Source organism: Ursus arctos, unplaced genomic scaffold (assembly GCF_023065955.2).
Source record: "Ursus arctos isolate Adak ecotype North America unplaced genomic scaffold, UrsArc2.0 scaffold_14, whole genome shotgun sequence".
Classification (NCBI taxonomy): Eukaryota; Metazoa; Chordata; class Mammalia; order Carnivora; family Ursidae; genus Ursus; species Ursus arctos.
Genome location: NW_026622808.1, coordinates 37,124,506 through 37,140,602, shown reverse-complemented (window position 1 = coordinate 37,140,602; position 16,097 = coordinate 37,124,506). Strand labels below are relative to the sequence as shown.

General features: G+C 42.9%; 1 protein-coding gene across 3 annotated transcripts in view; it reads right to left on the bottom strand.

The window, feature by feature from the left end:
* CACNA2D3 (calcium voltage-gated channel auxiliary subunit alpha2delta 3) overlaps positions 1 to 16,097 on the bottom strand; it is an 833,176-nt gene that overhangs the window by 291,408 nt on the left and 525,671 nt on the right. The gene's annotated exons all lie outside the window — the stretch shown is intronic.

The following is a 16,097-nucleotide window of genomic DNA, read 5'->3' as shown; positions in this document are numbered from 1 at the left end:
GCACGGCCTGTAGCAGGGAGACCAATGGGGACTCTTTTTAGCCTTCTTAAGCTTTTGGCTCCCAAAGTACAGAAAGCCCGTGTAAAACCCTGGCTCTCTCATTTTCTATTGCCTTCTCAACTCTCTCTCACGAGGCCAGAATCCTTTGAAATAGAGCACCACCCCTCTCCCAAAGGAATACTTGAGGGTCAGATGGAAGAAAGACAGGGGATTAAAAGGGTTACAGCCCTTGAATTCATATTTAAAACAGTGTGTGGGTCAACAGTACCCAGTCCAAACAAAACTCTTCTGGCAGGCCAAGCACAGTCCTATGGCTACCTCCTGGCGGCCAAGTTAAAGGAAGACATGCCATCAGATGAAGATGCTGGGAATGGGGCCCCAAAGGCTCTTTACCAGCTGATGTCCCCTCAGCCCATCGAGACTGGCTCAGCACCCCTACTGCTCCTTCAGCGCCTTTATTACCGTTGTCGCTAACTAGTATCTGTGTGGTTACATCTGTAAGGCTGATCACGAGACTGCCACCTGATGCAGGTAAGGAAGGGACATGTCTCTTTCTCCCTGGCTGCGTCCTGATGGAGCACAGTACTTGGAACGTTAAAACTCAATACATGAATGGGTAAAAACATATGAATGCTCCTAGCTGAGTATTAAGATGCAGATTTTGCTTTAATGAATGAATGAATGAATATTTTTTAAAGTAGGCTCCACGCCCAACATGGGGCTTGAACTCACAATCCCAACATCAAGAGTCATGTGCTCTACTGACTGAGACGGCCAGGCACCCCCAGATTTTGTTTTAATTATAAATATTCTCCTATCTGGGCATGATAACTTAAAGGCTAGTTTGGAGAGACCTGTTGAAATACACATTGTCATTACGTAGCCTCGGCCAGTCCTCACTCGTGTGCACCAAAGCAGCCCATCCATCCATCACAGCTCCTAGGGGGCTTCTTCCTGGGTAGGTGAGCAGGCAAAGAGAGCTTTGCCTCTCTTTATTCCCCACACTCTTTTCCACACTATTCCCAATGGAGTCACACTGAGAGAGAAAGGATATGTTATCTATTTATTTGTTATTTTTTTTTAAATTGGGAGATTCTGGCTTTTCTTAGGGAAAGAAAGAGAAGAGTCAGCCTTATATGGCCCAAGGTAGTTATCATTGACCTCCCCCCTACAAAAAGTCACTTCCCTGTTCACTCTTCCTGCCTGGTCACTGTTGACATTTAGCTGAAGATATGTGATTTAGGGGGAAACTGAGGTCCGGTTAAGTAAAATGATTTGCTTAATTTCATCAAGTCCCAATTCAAAGGGAAAGGTCTTCAGATACTTCAGTATAACACTGGGTCCTCCTCTCAATCTCTTGAAGATGCTGGTTCTGTCCATTTAGAAGACCCCAACCAGCCACATGGCCCACATCCTGCACCCATAGCAACCAGCACTGCAATCCAGTCTTTTGAGACCCAGACCCATGCTTTTTTCATAAATCTTCACCTTTCTTTCAAATTTAAGCTATTTAAAGGGAAAACACTAAACCGATCAAAACTTGCATCCCCACTGGCTCTTAACAAACAGAAGGCTTATGGGATAGCTATTGGGCAATGAAGCCAGGCGTCTACCTTTGTGGGCAAAGAGGAAAAGATCTAGCACAGGGCAGCCCAGCTGTTTTCAGGTAAAGCTACCTACACGTCCCAAACCTCTTCTGCCGTCCAGACGAAGAACCTCAGGATAAACTGAGTTCTCCCTCAGCAGCAGAGTTAAAACTCCAGAACGGTGCTGTGAATCACTGGCAAAACATCTGTAATTCCTCACTTAAAAAGATGGCAATCCATTTGGAAAACCAGTAGGATTGTGCCAAACTTCAGGCCAGACATGATTGCTCAAGAATAATTGTGCTAACAATCACTGCAATAATGGAAACCAGCATCATAGCCCCCACACTCCCTCCACGCTCCTACACCACTGCCCTGTCCTATAGTTAGCACCATCCCCGGGTCAGGTGCATGTTAAGGGAATTACAGGCATTATATTTATTTTGTTGGTTTGTATTTTATTTTATTGCTTATGAAAGAAAATCAGAATCATGTTCAATATTTCCATTTATGTGGCGCCCTTGGCTCGCAGCAGACTGGCCTCCTTATCTGAGTAGAAACGGCAGGGGAATGACTTGTCACATCTCTGCCTATAAAATAAACATCATCAAATGATACTTGGTTCACGCCCTGGATTTCTCATGTGATGCCTTTCAACTGGCAACAAAAGAGAAGGGATTTTACTCCAAAACAAATATTTTGGAGAGCAATTTAACAATATCCATAGCATTTTATATTTGTATTTTTTTAGGCCCTGTAATTCTACCCCTAGGCATTTATCTTACAGTCAAGATACAAAATAAAATGCCTGCAGGGGCCAAGCGGGTATCAAAGATGACAGGAAGTGGTAGGCATATGGAAAAACTGTAGAGTTGCATGTCTTCTTAAAACCTTATAATTTCACTGTATACATTTGCACAAAGACACAGAAATGACAAATGTACAAGAATGTTCATCTTCATGATTTGTAATCGTCAAAAACTGTTAGGGCTTAAGTTTCTTTTGACAGATGACTGGTTAAAACGGTTACAGTGTAGTCATGGAGAAGAATACCACGTAGCCATATACCCAGGTAGAAAGGTATCCATTATAAATGCGTAAGGGAACAAAAAGTCAGTTGCAGGACATTGAATAGCATAGAACCCTGTTTTTCTTCAAGGGGATTTATATTTTATACTTTACAAACGTCTATACCACTTGAATGTTTTTACAAGTGAACAAATATTGCTTTAATAATTAAAGATCATTGTAATGAGAAGAAAGTAATCACACTGCAACTTCCTCAACCATTCTATAAGGACCTAGGAAGACTCAACGTAGCAGTGAAAATGGAACACCAGTAGAGACGATATGTGGACATTACGACCCAGCCCTGCATCTTCCTGGGCGGGCTGCCGCACTCCACTGCCCAATTAACTGAGTGCAAAACCTCAAGGAGTAACAATCAAATGGCTCCTCATTTCTATCATTAGCAGATTCTGTCACCAGATAGATTTTATTTCCAACAATTAGAGATCTCTTCCCCAAGAAGCACCATTAAAGAAATATTCACAAGTCAGCCTTGAGCTCAACTACTTTTCAGATCAGAGGTGGTTCTGAAAGCCAAGTTCACAGCACAGAATATCAAGGGACAGAACCATGGCACAGTCCAGACCACAGCAGGGGCAGGACACATGGAAGCTTCCCAGAAAGTCGGGCCCAAAGGCACCACTTTCATTAATGCAGCCTAAAGTCAGGGGGAGAAAAGTCTGCATCAACCTATTAGTTCATTTTGATCTCCCATTTAAGTGGGTATGGTCTTTAAATGTTCTATAAACCCAATTAAGCTTAATAAAATGTTAAAATGTGGACATTCCAAAGTTCAAAGTCACTTAATTTAATCTGCTTAGTATAAAATTTCCCAAGTGAAACAAACAAAAGAACTCAATCCAGTTTTTCCAAAAAAACAAATTATGCTCGCACTGATGTAGATGCAATTCCCACCAGAAATTTGAGGGGTATCATTCCTCTCAACTTGGGTGAATATAGGTAGCCTGAGTTTATAATAATGAACCCAAATCTTCTTTCTGTAGCCATTAAAATAGAGAAAGAAGAATGCCTGGGTAGAGCTATCAGGCTCTGCACAGCCAGAAAACAGGCTGCCCCCCCCCCACGTCCCTTTGGTAATGAATGGGATATCACCAATGACCATGCTTTTGAGGTAGTCCAAAAGTAGCAGGGCATCATCTGTCCGTCACAAGTAGCTTCTGAGCACCTACTATGAACCAGGGACTGTTCTTGGTGGTGGGGATAAAATGGGTAAACAAAACAAACTCTCTGTCTTTAGGGAGTTTACATTTTCATGAGAGTGAAACAGATAATGACAAATTCATATCTAACATTTATTTGTTGGATTTAATGCTTATGAAGAAAATAAAGCAGGGTAAGGCAATGGAGAGTGATGAAAGCTGCTATTTTAGGAAGAGGGGAAGGGAAGCCCTCCCTGCTAAGGTGACATGTGACCAAGGACCTGGACAACACAGGAGTGAGGGAGGGGGAACAAGACACATGGCTATTGCAGAAGTATGTTCCAGGTGAAGGGAACAGGAGGTATGAAATCCCTGAGATAGGCATGCTCAGGGGACACTGAAGAAACCAGTGGAAATAGAGTGGATTCAACCAGGACAAGTCATGGATAATGAATGTGGACAGACAAGAGGGCCCTGGCAACCACTGTTAGAGACCAGAACTACAGAAGAGACTGCATAGAAGCCTGACATGAGCGACACATGATCTCGTAAAAGGGTAAATCTGCCTACAATGTGGAGAACAAGTCATGCTCAGCTTGGCTGCCCATTTGATTTTCCTGTGATGTTCTTACAATGCCGAATGCCCAGATCTCCTCCAAGTATAAATAAATCAGATCCTTGGGAGCAGAGGGTCTTTTAATCTCCCTTGGTTCCAATGTGCAACCAAGTTTGAGAACTACAGACAGAGGGAGCCAGGGTAGAAACAGAGACACTGGAATAGGAGGCCACTGACATGTTCCAGGTGAGCGATGACAGTGGCTCTGGCCAGGGAGGGGGGAGTTCTTAGACTTCACCTGTCATCAGAATCACCAGGGACCTTGAATCACACATTACCCCCACACCCACTCTCCAGAGACTGAGACTAAGTAGGCCACAGATCTACATTTTTACAAAGCACCTATGGTGGGCCTGACATAGGTAGACAGACGCCAACACATTTCAAAAAACACCAAGAAGATGAGACGTGAGCAAAGGCAGGTGGAACCAGGAATTAAGAAATCACTGCAGCCATTTCAAACAATGTGTTTCTATAGATTGCTAAGGATTGAGGCTAAACTTCCAGGAGTTGATAATCCTGTACGTGGTTAAAAAAAAAAAAATAGAGAAGATAGATGAAGAAGACATTTTTTCTTTTTTCTTTTTTTTTTTTTTTAACGTTTGCGTGAATCCAATAAGGCAGGAACCAGACTGGGCAAGCAGGATCTGTCACCTCTCCTTCCTTCTCCCCCCAGGAAAGGGCAGATCTGTACCCACATGTCTGTAGCTAGGGCTGAGTCTTCACACCCAAAGCTGCTCCTTGAAATGACAATAACCCCACTCTTTTTCCCACATGCAGAGGAAAGGGCTGAGGACCGAACACATAGAAGCCTCCAAATACATAGTCTTTACACTTACTAAGAAAAAAAAAAAAGAAAGAAAACAATCTTGCATTTTAAAATGACATTTAACTATAAATCTAGTACTTGTACCTTATAAAACATGCAATTTATGAGGATTATACGTATAAATGGCACTTGCTAAAAGAATCGTCCAGTACCTCTGAGTGCCCGCATCCATGGGTTCCAAATTTTCATTCAGCCAAGTGTCAGCCTCTGCAAACGAGCACATGCACCCCCTTCACGCCCTCCCACCTGCTCGTGCCCCTTCAGACTCACTGCCCAATCCAATTATTCCCTAATACAGCTCCGGGATTTCTCAGAAATGGTGTGCAACCTCGGCTTTAGAAAGACGTCTCCTGATGTCGCAATGTCTTAAAGGCCAATTTACTACGACTGAATACGTCCTCCATCTGTATCTTCACAAAAGAGATTCCTAACCTACTTCTTTTATTCGCTCATTTCAATGAATTCTGGTGTGGAGAGGCACCTCTGAATAAAACCTTCAAACTCTCTGCAGAAGACGAGGGCTGCAACTTGATTATTCCCCAAATGCTTCATAAATCACTGCCAATGACGTCCTCACGAAAGCACCGCAAGGGGAGTGGTAGCCCCAGAGAAGGTTGATGCCAATGGAAACAGTTATACTGAGCAGGCCACTTTAATCTAGAAGCCATCATGCTCCTAATAAAGGAAGAAACAACCTTACCCAAAGGATGGGGAGAGGCGTGTAAGGGAACAGTGCCCTGAACTGCAATACGGTGGGACAAACTGAATTAGCTTACAACGGTAATAAAATTTCAACAGGTGAACATCATAGATCATTATGATAAATGGACTGTCATTGGGGGGGGTGCTCTAAGAGTCCGTATAATCTCTTTCCTCTCAAGCACAGTGCCTGATACCTCAGGTGTGGTATTGAAAATACCCCAATTCAGAAAAAAAATGCCACGTGTGATCTTCCGAGCAGGAAGATGCAAGTCCAGTCAGACGGCCCTGTGTTTTGTCATGGTGCAGGAGAAGGTGTGTCTGAGTCACCCAGAGACTGTGAACGGAGTGAGCACTGGAGAGCACAGGCTATGACACACTGTCTCACGGAGCAGTAAGGAGTCAAGCGGCAAACTTCCTCGAAGGTGGTGACACAATTCATTCGACTCTCCAGCCCCATGGCCTTCATTCAGGAGGCAAAGCCAGGGTATTCGCCATGTCTTTTCGTGTTCTGTATTTCTGATGCTCTGATACCTGGGGCCTTGCTGCCTCGGACGAGCCGCCCCTCCCAGGGTGAGCTAATTCCTGTAGGTAACGACAAATGACTTGCCTGCAAGGGCATCTCTGAATGCAGATCAACCAATGCAGACCTCCTCTTTTCATCAGGTGTTCACATTCTGGACCTTTATCCACCTGTCCTAATCTCTCCATGGCCTGGTACCGGACAACGAAGGGCAGCTCCCAGGCCCCAGAGCCCACTGATATTATTCAAGCCTACGCCTGCTTACCCTGCTTTGCCTCTTTCTTCCCATAGACACCACAACAAGGCTTCAGTTCTAGTTCCCTCTCCCTCTCTCTCTTTGCCCACTCACCTTGCCTTGGTCCTCCCCCTTGGTGCAGCTTCACGTGGTACGGCATGCCCCTTGCTTCTAGGGGACTACCGGTATAATACACTTCCCTCGCATCAGGCATTTCTATGTGTGTGCGCCTTACCGTGTCTGATTCAAATAAATACTGAGTACCCTCAAAACAGCTGGGAATCAGGAGACCTGGGCTCCAGGTGGGTCAAATGCCACACTTACTGGCTCGGTGAGCTTGAGCAAGTTAGTTAAACGCTTAGACTGTACTTTCCTTATGGGTGGGTAACACGTAGATCTTCCACCCACTCCCTGCCTGATCGATAGGAAACCCGATAACAGATGAAAGGACCGGTCACAAGCAGTGAGTTCCAGGCAGAGAGTTGCATTCAAGTGTATTTGAGACAATTTGCTGCAGTAAAACTCAACAAAGTGGGCTGAGGAAAGCCAAATCTCCCATCCGGAGACACCCCCTCCACCCTGCCCAGGGGTCTGGTTAAAGAGGAAATAGACTATTGTGGGTGAAGAAGAAGATTCTTCCTGGGGAGGGTTTTGAGGAGTCATCACTGATATCTGCCCTTACCAAGGATAATGGGATTGACAGTCCCTAACACTAGAATTACAGTGATGACAACTTCTATTAACCTTGGCAGAGCTGTAAGATCCACTGAGAGTTTAGCAAAGGCTGTGGACTTTCCCCTACAAAAAAATGCCCAAGGCTGTACATTCATGATTTAGATAAGATTCATGAGATGTGGGGCATTTCCTCCACCAAAGACCCAGATTTCCAAGGCACCTCTGGATCCCAGGTTAAGAACCTCTGTTTTATATACTTTTTGTATTCTGCACTCAGATTTCCTCAAAAGCAAACTGTGTTCTTTGGACAATCAGAATGAGCTGTTCATATTCAGTGCTTGCCAAATTGAGAAAGAAGTTCATTTGTTCATTTATATGCCCATTCTCCAGTGATTGGTGAGTCCTAGGTATTGGCCAGCCAGGACCAGATCCAGACCTCACAATGGGAATGAGACCCCAGTATGTAGGAACAAGGTGGACATACCAGGAGCCCTGAAACAGAAGAGGCACCACTATAGACCCTGAGTTGGCACATCACATTATGGAGCCTTTGGGTACCTACATCTAAAGGAGCAGGGATGGAATGGACAGACTGGACCCCCACCTCATTCATTTTTGAATCCATAGAATCTAGTGCAATGTTTGGCACAGAGCTAACACTCAAACACGTGTTGACTGGCAATACCATAAAAATCCTTTTCTGCGGATATAAGGGCTCTTAAAACAAATTCATCACCAAGGCTCAGACTGCTGATCACCACTACAGGGCCTACAGGCCTGTAGGGCTGGGAGGTCCCTCCCTGCTTCCCTTGCCTTCTCAGACCTGGAGAGATCAAGTGGTGACAGTGATTTGTTCACAGGCATGCCCCTTCTTCCAAGAAGGCTTTCAGATTCAACACCATGAATAAAAACACAAATTCATGTGTGTAAAGCCATTACATTTAGCAGAACAGATCAGAAGATCTGCTTAGGTAAAAGGGAAACTAATTATTCTACAAATTGGCATGCTGATAGTTACATTCATGAAACATCTTGGTATCATGTCACTCCCTAGCTTAGAACTCTCTGGTCTTCCCATTTCCCATTGCACTTGGAATATATCCCCAACCCCCGATCACAGCTAAGATGCCCAGAAGACCCGGACGCATGACAAACTCATTCTGGCTCTAGGGTCTTTGCATCCACCTGTCCCACTGCCTGGAATGTTCCTCACTCTCTCGCTTTCTATAGCTAACTCCCTCTCATCCCATTTGTCTCCTTCATGATACTTGGTACATTTTGTGGTTATCTTAATGACATGTTTATTTTCTTGAATTATATTTATTTCTCCCTCCCAACAGAAATGCAGATGTCGTGGGGGTAGAATGAGGCAACTGTACCCAACTCAGCACCCAGGATGCAGTAGATTCTCAGAGAGTATCAGTCACCCACTTTCTCTCCATTTGTTTTCACAAATTTAATAAGTCAAAATAAGTCAGCCTGAGATACTCGTGAATTTATCAGGGTTAGAGCTCTTTCCTTCATTACCAAATTCATTTTAAATGCCTTCCTATTTTTCCAGACGGATCTGTCAACCAGCTGAAATTTCACTTTCCCCTATGAAATTTTTTATACTGAAGCTCAGTAATAAATAGAAAGAAATGGGGGGGGGGCATGGAAAGCTCTGGTCTTTGTTATTACCATCTCATCTTCAGGAGCCAGAAAATGGTGTCTTAGTTGAGGTCTCGCCTGGGTGGATCATCAGTTTTATAGTATGTTTTTTTCCGAGGTGCAGCCCCTTGATTCCAGATGGAAGGCATGCAAAGCCTGAAGTCAATTGTATTTTAAATAACTGCTCGGTTCAGGGATTACCTAGCAGAGAAAAGACAACACTCACAATGGTAATGGGATGCTTGCTATTCCAAGCAATTTTCAGTGAAGTGTCTCCTTCCCCTCACACCTTGGGACAGTTTGAACGGATGGCAAACTTTCATGAAAAACAAGAATGGCTGGGTGGACAGGTGAGCAGAATGCAGTAGTTGTAAGGCAAGGCTGAGAACGGGACACAGCCAGTTTTAGAATCTGGGCCTTCCCCACATGAACTAAGCAACCTGGGGTGGGTTCCTTGATCTTTCTGAGCCTCGTTTTCCTTATCTGCAAGGCACTATGGTTAACATAATCGTACCCATATGGCAAGATTGCTGTTAAATGGAACCAAAATGGTAGAGGTTGGGGCAAGGTTTGTGCTACGAAAGAGTGTATATGTGGGGGGTCCTTTCTAAGAGGAGATCTCTAGTGGGGCATCTTGCTTGGACCCTAAAGAGAAATGTGCAGGAAAAGGCCCAGAGGTACGAGGCTTGAAGGCATGACTTGACCTGCCAGTCTGGACGTCAGAGAAAAGCTCCTTATTCCTTAATGTTCCCCGCCCCCCCAAGTTTGTGTTTGCCACCCAGATCAGGGTACAGAAGCGAGACTCACTTGGCCTTGGGCACAAATGTGGTCCTGACGTGGGCCAAAGCCCCACAGTCAGAAGCAGCATGCGTTTGGCTAGAACACTCCCTCCACAGAGCACCCTAGTGAATCGGCACCATGCAGGTCATAGGTCGAGGATTTAGGAGTTTGGAATTCTGCCTAAATCATTCTCGAACTCATTAAAACCAACAGCTGTTGTGAATTCCAAGCTAGTACAGTTCTTGTCATTTCTATGTTCCCAACCAATCCTCCCTGTCACTAAGAATTAGCCTAAAATAGCAGTTTCTGCTGTCAAATCACCTGCCACCTTCTGGGGCTTACTGTCAGTAAGAGAAGTCAAGGGCTCATCAGACATCCGCAAGGATATTGTTGAGGACAGTGTTCTTTCCATTTTACCTGCGATTCTCCAAGAGGCAGACAGGTAGGGACATGACTCTGGGGGTGGGGGAGCGTGTATGTGTGTGTGTGTGTGGGGGGGGGTGTATCAGAATCACCTGTGGGGTTTTGGCAACCAATACATGCTCATTACCTGTACCCCGACCTCTGCCTCCTCCAGCGATTGCAGTGCTCCCGAGACCCCAAATGCTCACTCTGGGAGCATGCCCCCAGCTGAAGACCGTACTATTAAGAGCCACTGTTTTGGGGCAGGAAAGCAAGTTAACGTTCCAGGGGGCAACTGGGGGCACATATCTTCTTTCTGAGAAACCCCAGAAGAAAATTTATGTCTTTTCTTCAATCAGTAGGAGTTGTATTTATCCTAAGAATTGTTATGTTTTAATCTTACAGACTGTAAGCCTTACAGCTATCCGGGGTTTCCCCTTGGCCTTGGCTGCCCTCGAGCTGAGGGCTCAAACACCTCCAACAGAGAGGAAGTGTTTTTTTGGCTCTCCTTTTATTATTATTGGCTCTACTATGATTAGGTCATAATTTTTTTCAGTGCTCTTATCATGAAAGGGGGTTACATTTTGTCAAATGCTTGTAACTCTAAAGTCCTTCTTTTCCTTCACTTGGCTTTGTGCACTCATTGGAGGGATATTTGAAGCCAAAAGAACCCTTCCCGATCCCCCCCCCCTTTCAACTCTTTGCTCCTGGAAATGAACCCTTAGGCATTTCCCACATTTTTTTTTCTTTTCTTCCTCCCAAGTTTTACGTGTTAGAGAAAAACAACTGAACGTTAGTATCAGTCATGCAAATAAGTTGGTGTAAAAGGCATTGTGACCAAGAAGCACTGAGGGGGGGTCATGTGGGCTAAAAGACCACCTATGTCCAGCAGGAGCTTTCCTGCAGTGGAGAGAAGCCATAAACCCAGAAAAATCACCATGGAATGCACAGGGATGGTGGGAGAAGATGGCCTGGGAGGCATCAGACAAATCTGAAATGTAAACCAGGAAGAACAAGGGGTTTTAATAGAACAAAATATATAAACTCACATGATGTTGGTAGTCCTCAGAACTAGAACCTATTTTGTTTCTTCACCATCATGGTTTTAATTATTTGTTGGTTTGTTATTTTTCTTGCATCAGGATTTTTCATGGGGGGTCAAGGGAAGAGAAAGATAGATCCTGTTTCCTGGAACTGAATTGTTTGTTTTCCCAAAATATGTTTCTCCCACTTGGAAGTCTCAAGATTGGTCAAAGCTGCTGGCTGTAATGTCAGCAAGGAAATTCTATAGTTTCCCATCTTGAATGTCACCTTCTGGGAGATTAGGGCTTTTCTTGGAGGAGCAAACAGTTTGAGGACATGAGGCTGCATGAGGAAAGGGCCAGAGTGTCTGCTGTAGCTTGGAAACCTACTCTTCTAGAACACTAGGTGACTTCTAAGGACTTCAATGTTAAAAGATCCAAATTCATGGCATGGGATGGCGAAATAAATAATTTCTTTGGAAGTTTCTTGCTAAATGTAGTTCTTATGATTTTCATCCCCTCTGCTAACACTTAGTCCAAGCCACCAACACCTCTCAACTGGATAACCAGCCAGGCCTCTTATCTGAGCTTTTCCTTTGCTATCCGATCCCAGAGAAAGCCTCTTGCAATAAGAATCAGAGAGTGCCCCTCCTTTGGTAGAAGTTCTTCAGGGGCATTGCTTTCAACTAGAATAAGAATCAAAAGCCATGCCCGACCCATGCTCTGGCCCCTGCCTTGTTCCACAATCCCACCCCAGGTTGACCCTCACCATTGCCAAACTCCCACCTACCCACTTCCTCCCAGGATGACCTTTTTCTAATTCACCCAACACCTGAAGGTTTTTATCTGCCACAGTGCCTTTGCACATGCTGCTGTCACAACACTGAAATGTTTTAGCATTGCCGTCTCCTTCCCATCCTTTTGGTCTTATCACAAAACTTTCCACCTCCCAAAGTCCCTCCCCCATCCTGTTGTCTAAAATACGTCTCCCTTTTATGGTTGGTCTCAGCCCCTATTGCTTTTCTGCTTGTAGTCAGTGCAATTTACAGTTAGCTTATTTGTCTGTCACTTGGTGATGTTCTATTTCTCTCTCTCTCTCTCTCTCTCTCTCACACACACACACACAAGTATAATCTTCATGATGGAGATCAGTTGTGTTTACTATTGTCTACTTCCTAATCCACAACCTGACCCATAGCAGTTGCCCCCAAATATCTGTCAAATCAATGAATAAACGCAGTTATTGCAAGCAATTATAAGGTACAAGTACAGGCTAAGTAGGGATAATCCATCATAATGGATGCAGTGGGAAGATGCTAAGAGAAACCGGGGAGTAGTATGGCATTAAAACTATGTTGAGCACTGGTCCATTGCCACGTATCATACATGGTAGGATTGCAACGAGACAGGCATTAGCATTATTGTCATTTAACAGATGAGCAAACTGAGGTTTGGAAAAGGTAGGAATCTGTCCTAGGTCACACAGCTGGTAAGTGATGGCTGTCAAACCCTTTTAAGGCCTATGCGATTCCAAAGCTCAATTTCTTAATTGCAACACTTTGACATGAGAGTAAAATAATGGGTCAAAGGACATGAACTGCTGGATTACAGAAGAAGAGAAATACTCATGGCAACACAAACAGAAACCCCCAAAGAATGGAATGTTCAACCTCATTTTAAAGGACAAATACAAATACAAATTAGGAGTTTGGGTGTATTTTTGTTCTCTTGCTAGGGAATTGAAAATGGTTTGTTAATGACAATGAGACTACTGGGAAATGGCCTTTCTACTGGTGGGAATATAAATTGGCATAAGCTTTCTGACAATTACTTGGCCATATCTTTCAAATACTTAAAACGCACATAACCTTTGACACAGCAATCCACTTCTGGGAAATCACCTCCAAATACTTTTTTTTTTTTTTTTAACCAGCAAGTTGAAATTCTTCATTTTGCTAAAATGTACAAATCAAATTAATGTAATAGTCCACATTCTACAGTTTCTAAACATTTATCCATTGATGGATGCTGTTGTCCTTCATTGTTCAGAGCAAGTTCAGATGTCTGATATTCTGCCTTTCTTTCTACCCACCAAAGCAATTTGTCTTTTCAGAAGTCTTGATGGATGTTTTCTTTGTTTCACTGTCCATGTTGCCCAAGGAAACCATCATACAGTGCAACAATTTAACATAAAGGATATATGTTGCAGTGCTGATCGTATTAGAGAAAAATTACAACCACCTAAATGTACCCACAGAAAGGGGATTAAATTATAGTGCATTCGTTCAATTAACTTTCATGAAGCCATTACAAATAATGGTAAAGTTGATCGCTTAATGACTTGGAAAGACATCACTAAAAGAACAAAATAGGCTCCAAAATGCCGTGTATAGTCTTATCCAATCTATTTTATACATACACACACACACACACACATACACACACACACACACACACACACACAGAAAAATAATGGAAAGATATATGCAAAAAGTACCTAATGCCATAATGTCTGGTGGTTGGCTAGCAGATGGTATTTCTTTCTTTCTTGTTATCTGCTTTTTAAAAAATTTTCTACAATGAACATGAAACACTTTCGTTAAAAGAAAATATTTTTCAGAAAGAGACCATAAGAAATTTGCATTCAATTCCATTCAGCCGATATTTACAGAGCACCTACTACATGTCAGGGTCTGTGCAAGGCAGGAGGGGTGCAATATTGCTCCAGTACCCAACACCATGCAGAAAAGATTTCTGGGTAGAAACATGCAGGTTAGAGCTTCAGGATTATGGAAATGACTAAACAAGTCTCATAAGGATGTTCCACTGAAAATTAGAAGCAGGCCCTATTCTCCAGGTCATGAAGAATAGACTAGGCCAAGAGCTATGTGAAGGATCATCCAGACCTGCTGAGATCAAGCAAGCCATGTTTTGCCTGTATGTTTGTAGCTGAGATATTATTTCTGTGGGTATTAAATCATCATTTCATGTCATGCTTCTCCCCTTTGGAGAACATCCGATGTCTCGAGCCCAAAGTGGCATAACACTAAGCGTGAATGTGGCTGCCTACAGGAGAGGGCCATGCCCTCTGAAGGCCCACCAAACACATTTATTGTCAAAGGGAACTAGTTACAATCTATAGAAACAAAGACTTTACAGGCAACATGACATCATTAAAATCATATCTCTCAATAATCACTCTCAATGTGAATGGCCTAAGTGGTCCCATAAAACACCACGGGGTTGCAGATTGGATAAAAAGACATGACCTATCCATTTGCTGTCTACAAGAGACTCATTTTGAACCTAAAGATACATCCAGACTGAAAGTGAAGGGATGGAATACCATTTTTTCATGCCAATGGACCTCAAAAGAAAGCTGGGGTAGCAATTCTCATATCAGACAGATTAGATTTTAAACTAAACACTGTAGAGTGAGAGATACAGAAGGACACTATATTATTTTTAAAGGATGTATCCAACAAGTGGATATGACAATTATAAATATCTATGCCCCCAACAGGGGAGCAGCTAGATACACAAGACAACTCTTAACCAGAATAAAGAGACATATAAATAAAAATACATTAATAGTAGGGGACCTCAACACTCCACTATCAGCAATAGACAGATCACCTAAGCAGAAAATCAACAAAGAAACAAGAACTTTGAATGCCATACTAGACCAGATGGACCTCATAGATATATATAGAACACTACACCCCAGAACAACAGAATACTCATTCTTTTCGAATGCACATGGAACGGTCTCCAGAATAGATCATATTCTGGGTCACAAAACAGGTCTCAACTGATACCAAAAGACTGAAACTATTCCCTGCATATTCTCAGACCATAATGCTTTGAAATTGGAACTCAATCACAAGGAAAAATTCGGAAGAAACTCAAACACTTGGAAACTAAGAACCATCCTGCTCAAGAATGATTCGATAAACCAGGAAATAAAAAATCAATTTAAACAATTTATGGAGATCAACGAGAATGAAAACACAACGGTCCAAAACCTATGGGATACTGCAAAGGCAGTCCTAAGGGGAAAATACATAGCCATCCAAGCCTCACTCAAAAGAATAGAAAAATCTAAAATGAAGTTTTTACATTCTCACCTCAAGAAGCTGAAACAGGAACAGAAGAACAGGCCTAACCCACACATGAGAAAGCAGTTGATCAAGATTAGAGCACAGATCAATGAATTGAAACCAGGAGCACAGTAGAGCAGATCAACAGAACTAGAAGGTGGTTCTTTGAAAGAATAAATAAGAAGGATAAGCCACTGGCAAGACTTATCCAAAAGAATAGAGAAAGGACCCAAATTAATAAAATTATGAATGAAAAGGGAGAGGTCACAACCAACACCAATGAAATAGGAAGGATTATTAGAAACTTTTATCAATAGCTTTATGCCAATAAATTACACAACCTGGAAGAAGTGGATACCTTCCTGGAAACCTATAAACTACCAAGACTGAAACAGGAAGAAATTGATTTTTTAAACAGACCAATTAATTATGAAGAGACTAAAGCAGTGATCAAAAACCTCCCCAAAAACAAGAGTCCAGGGCCTGATGGATTCCCCAGGGAATTCTACTAAACATTCTAAGAAGAAATAATACGTATTCTCCTGAAGCTGTTTCAAAAAATAGAAACAGAAGGAAAACTACCAAACTCGCTCTATGAGGACAGTATTACTTTGATCCCCAAACCAGGCAAAGACCCCATCAAAAAGGAGAATTACAGACCGATTTCCCTGATGAATATGGACACCAAAATTCTCAACAAGATCCTAGCTAATAGGATCCAACAGTACATTAAAAGGATTATTCATCATGAC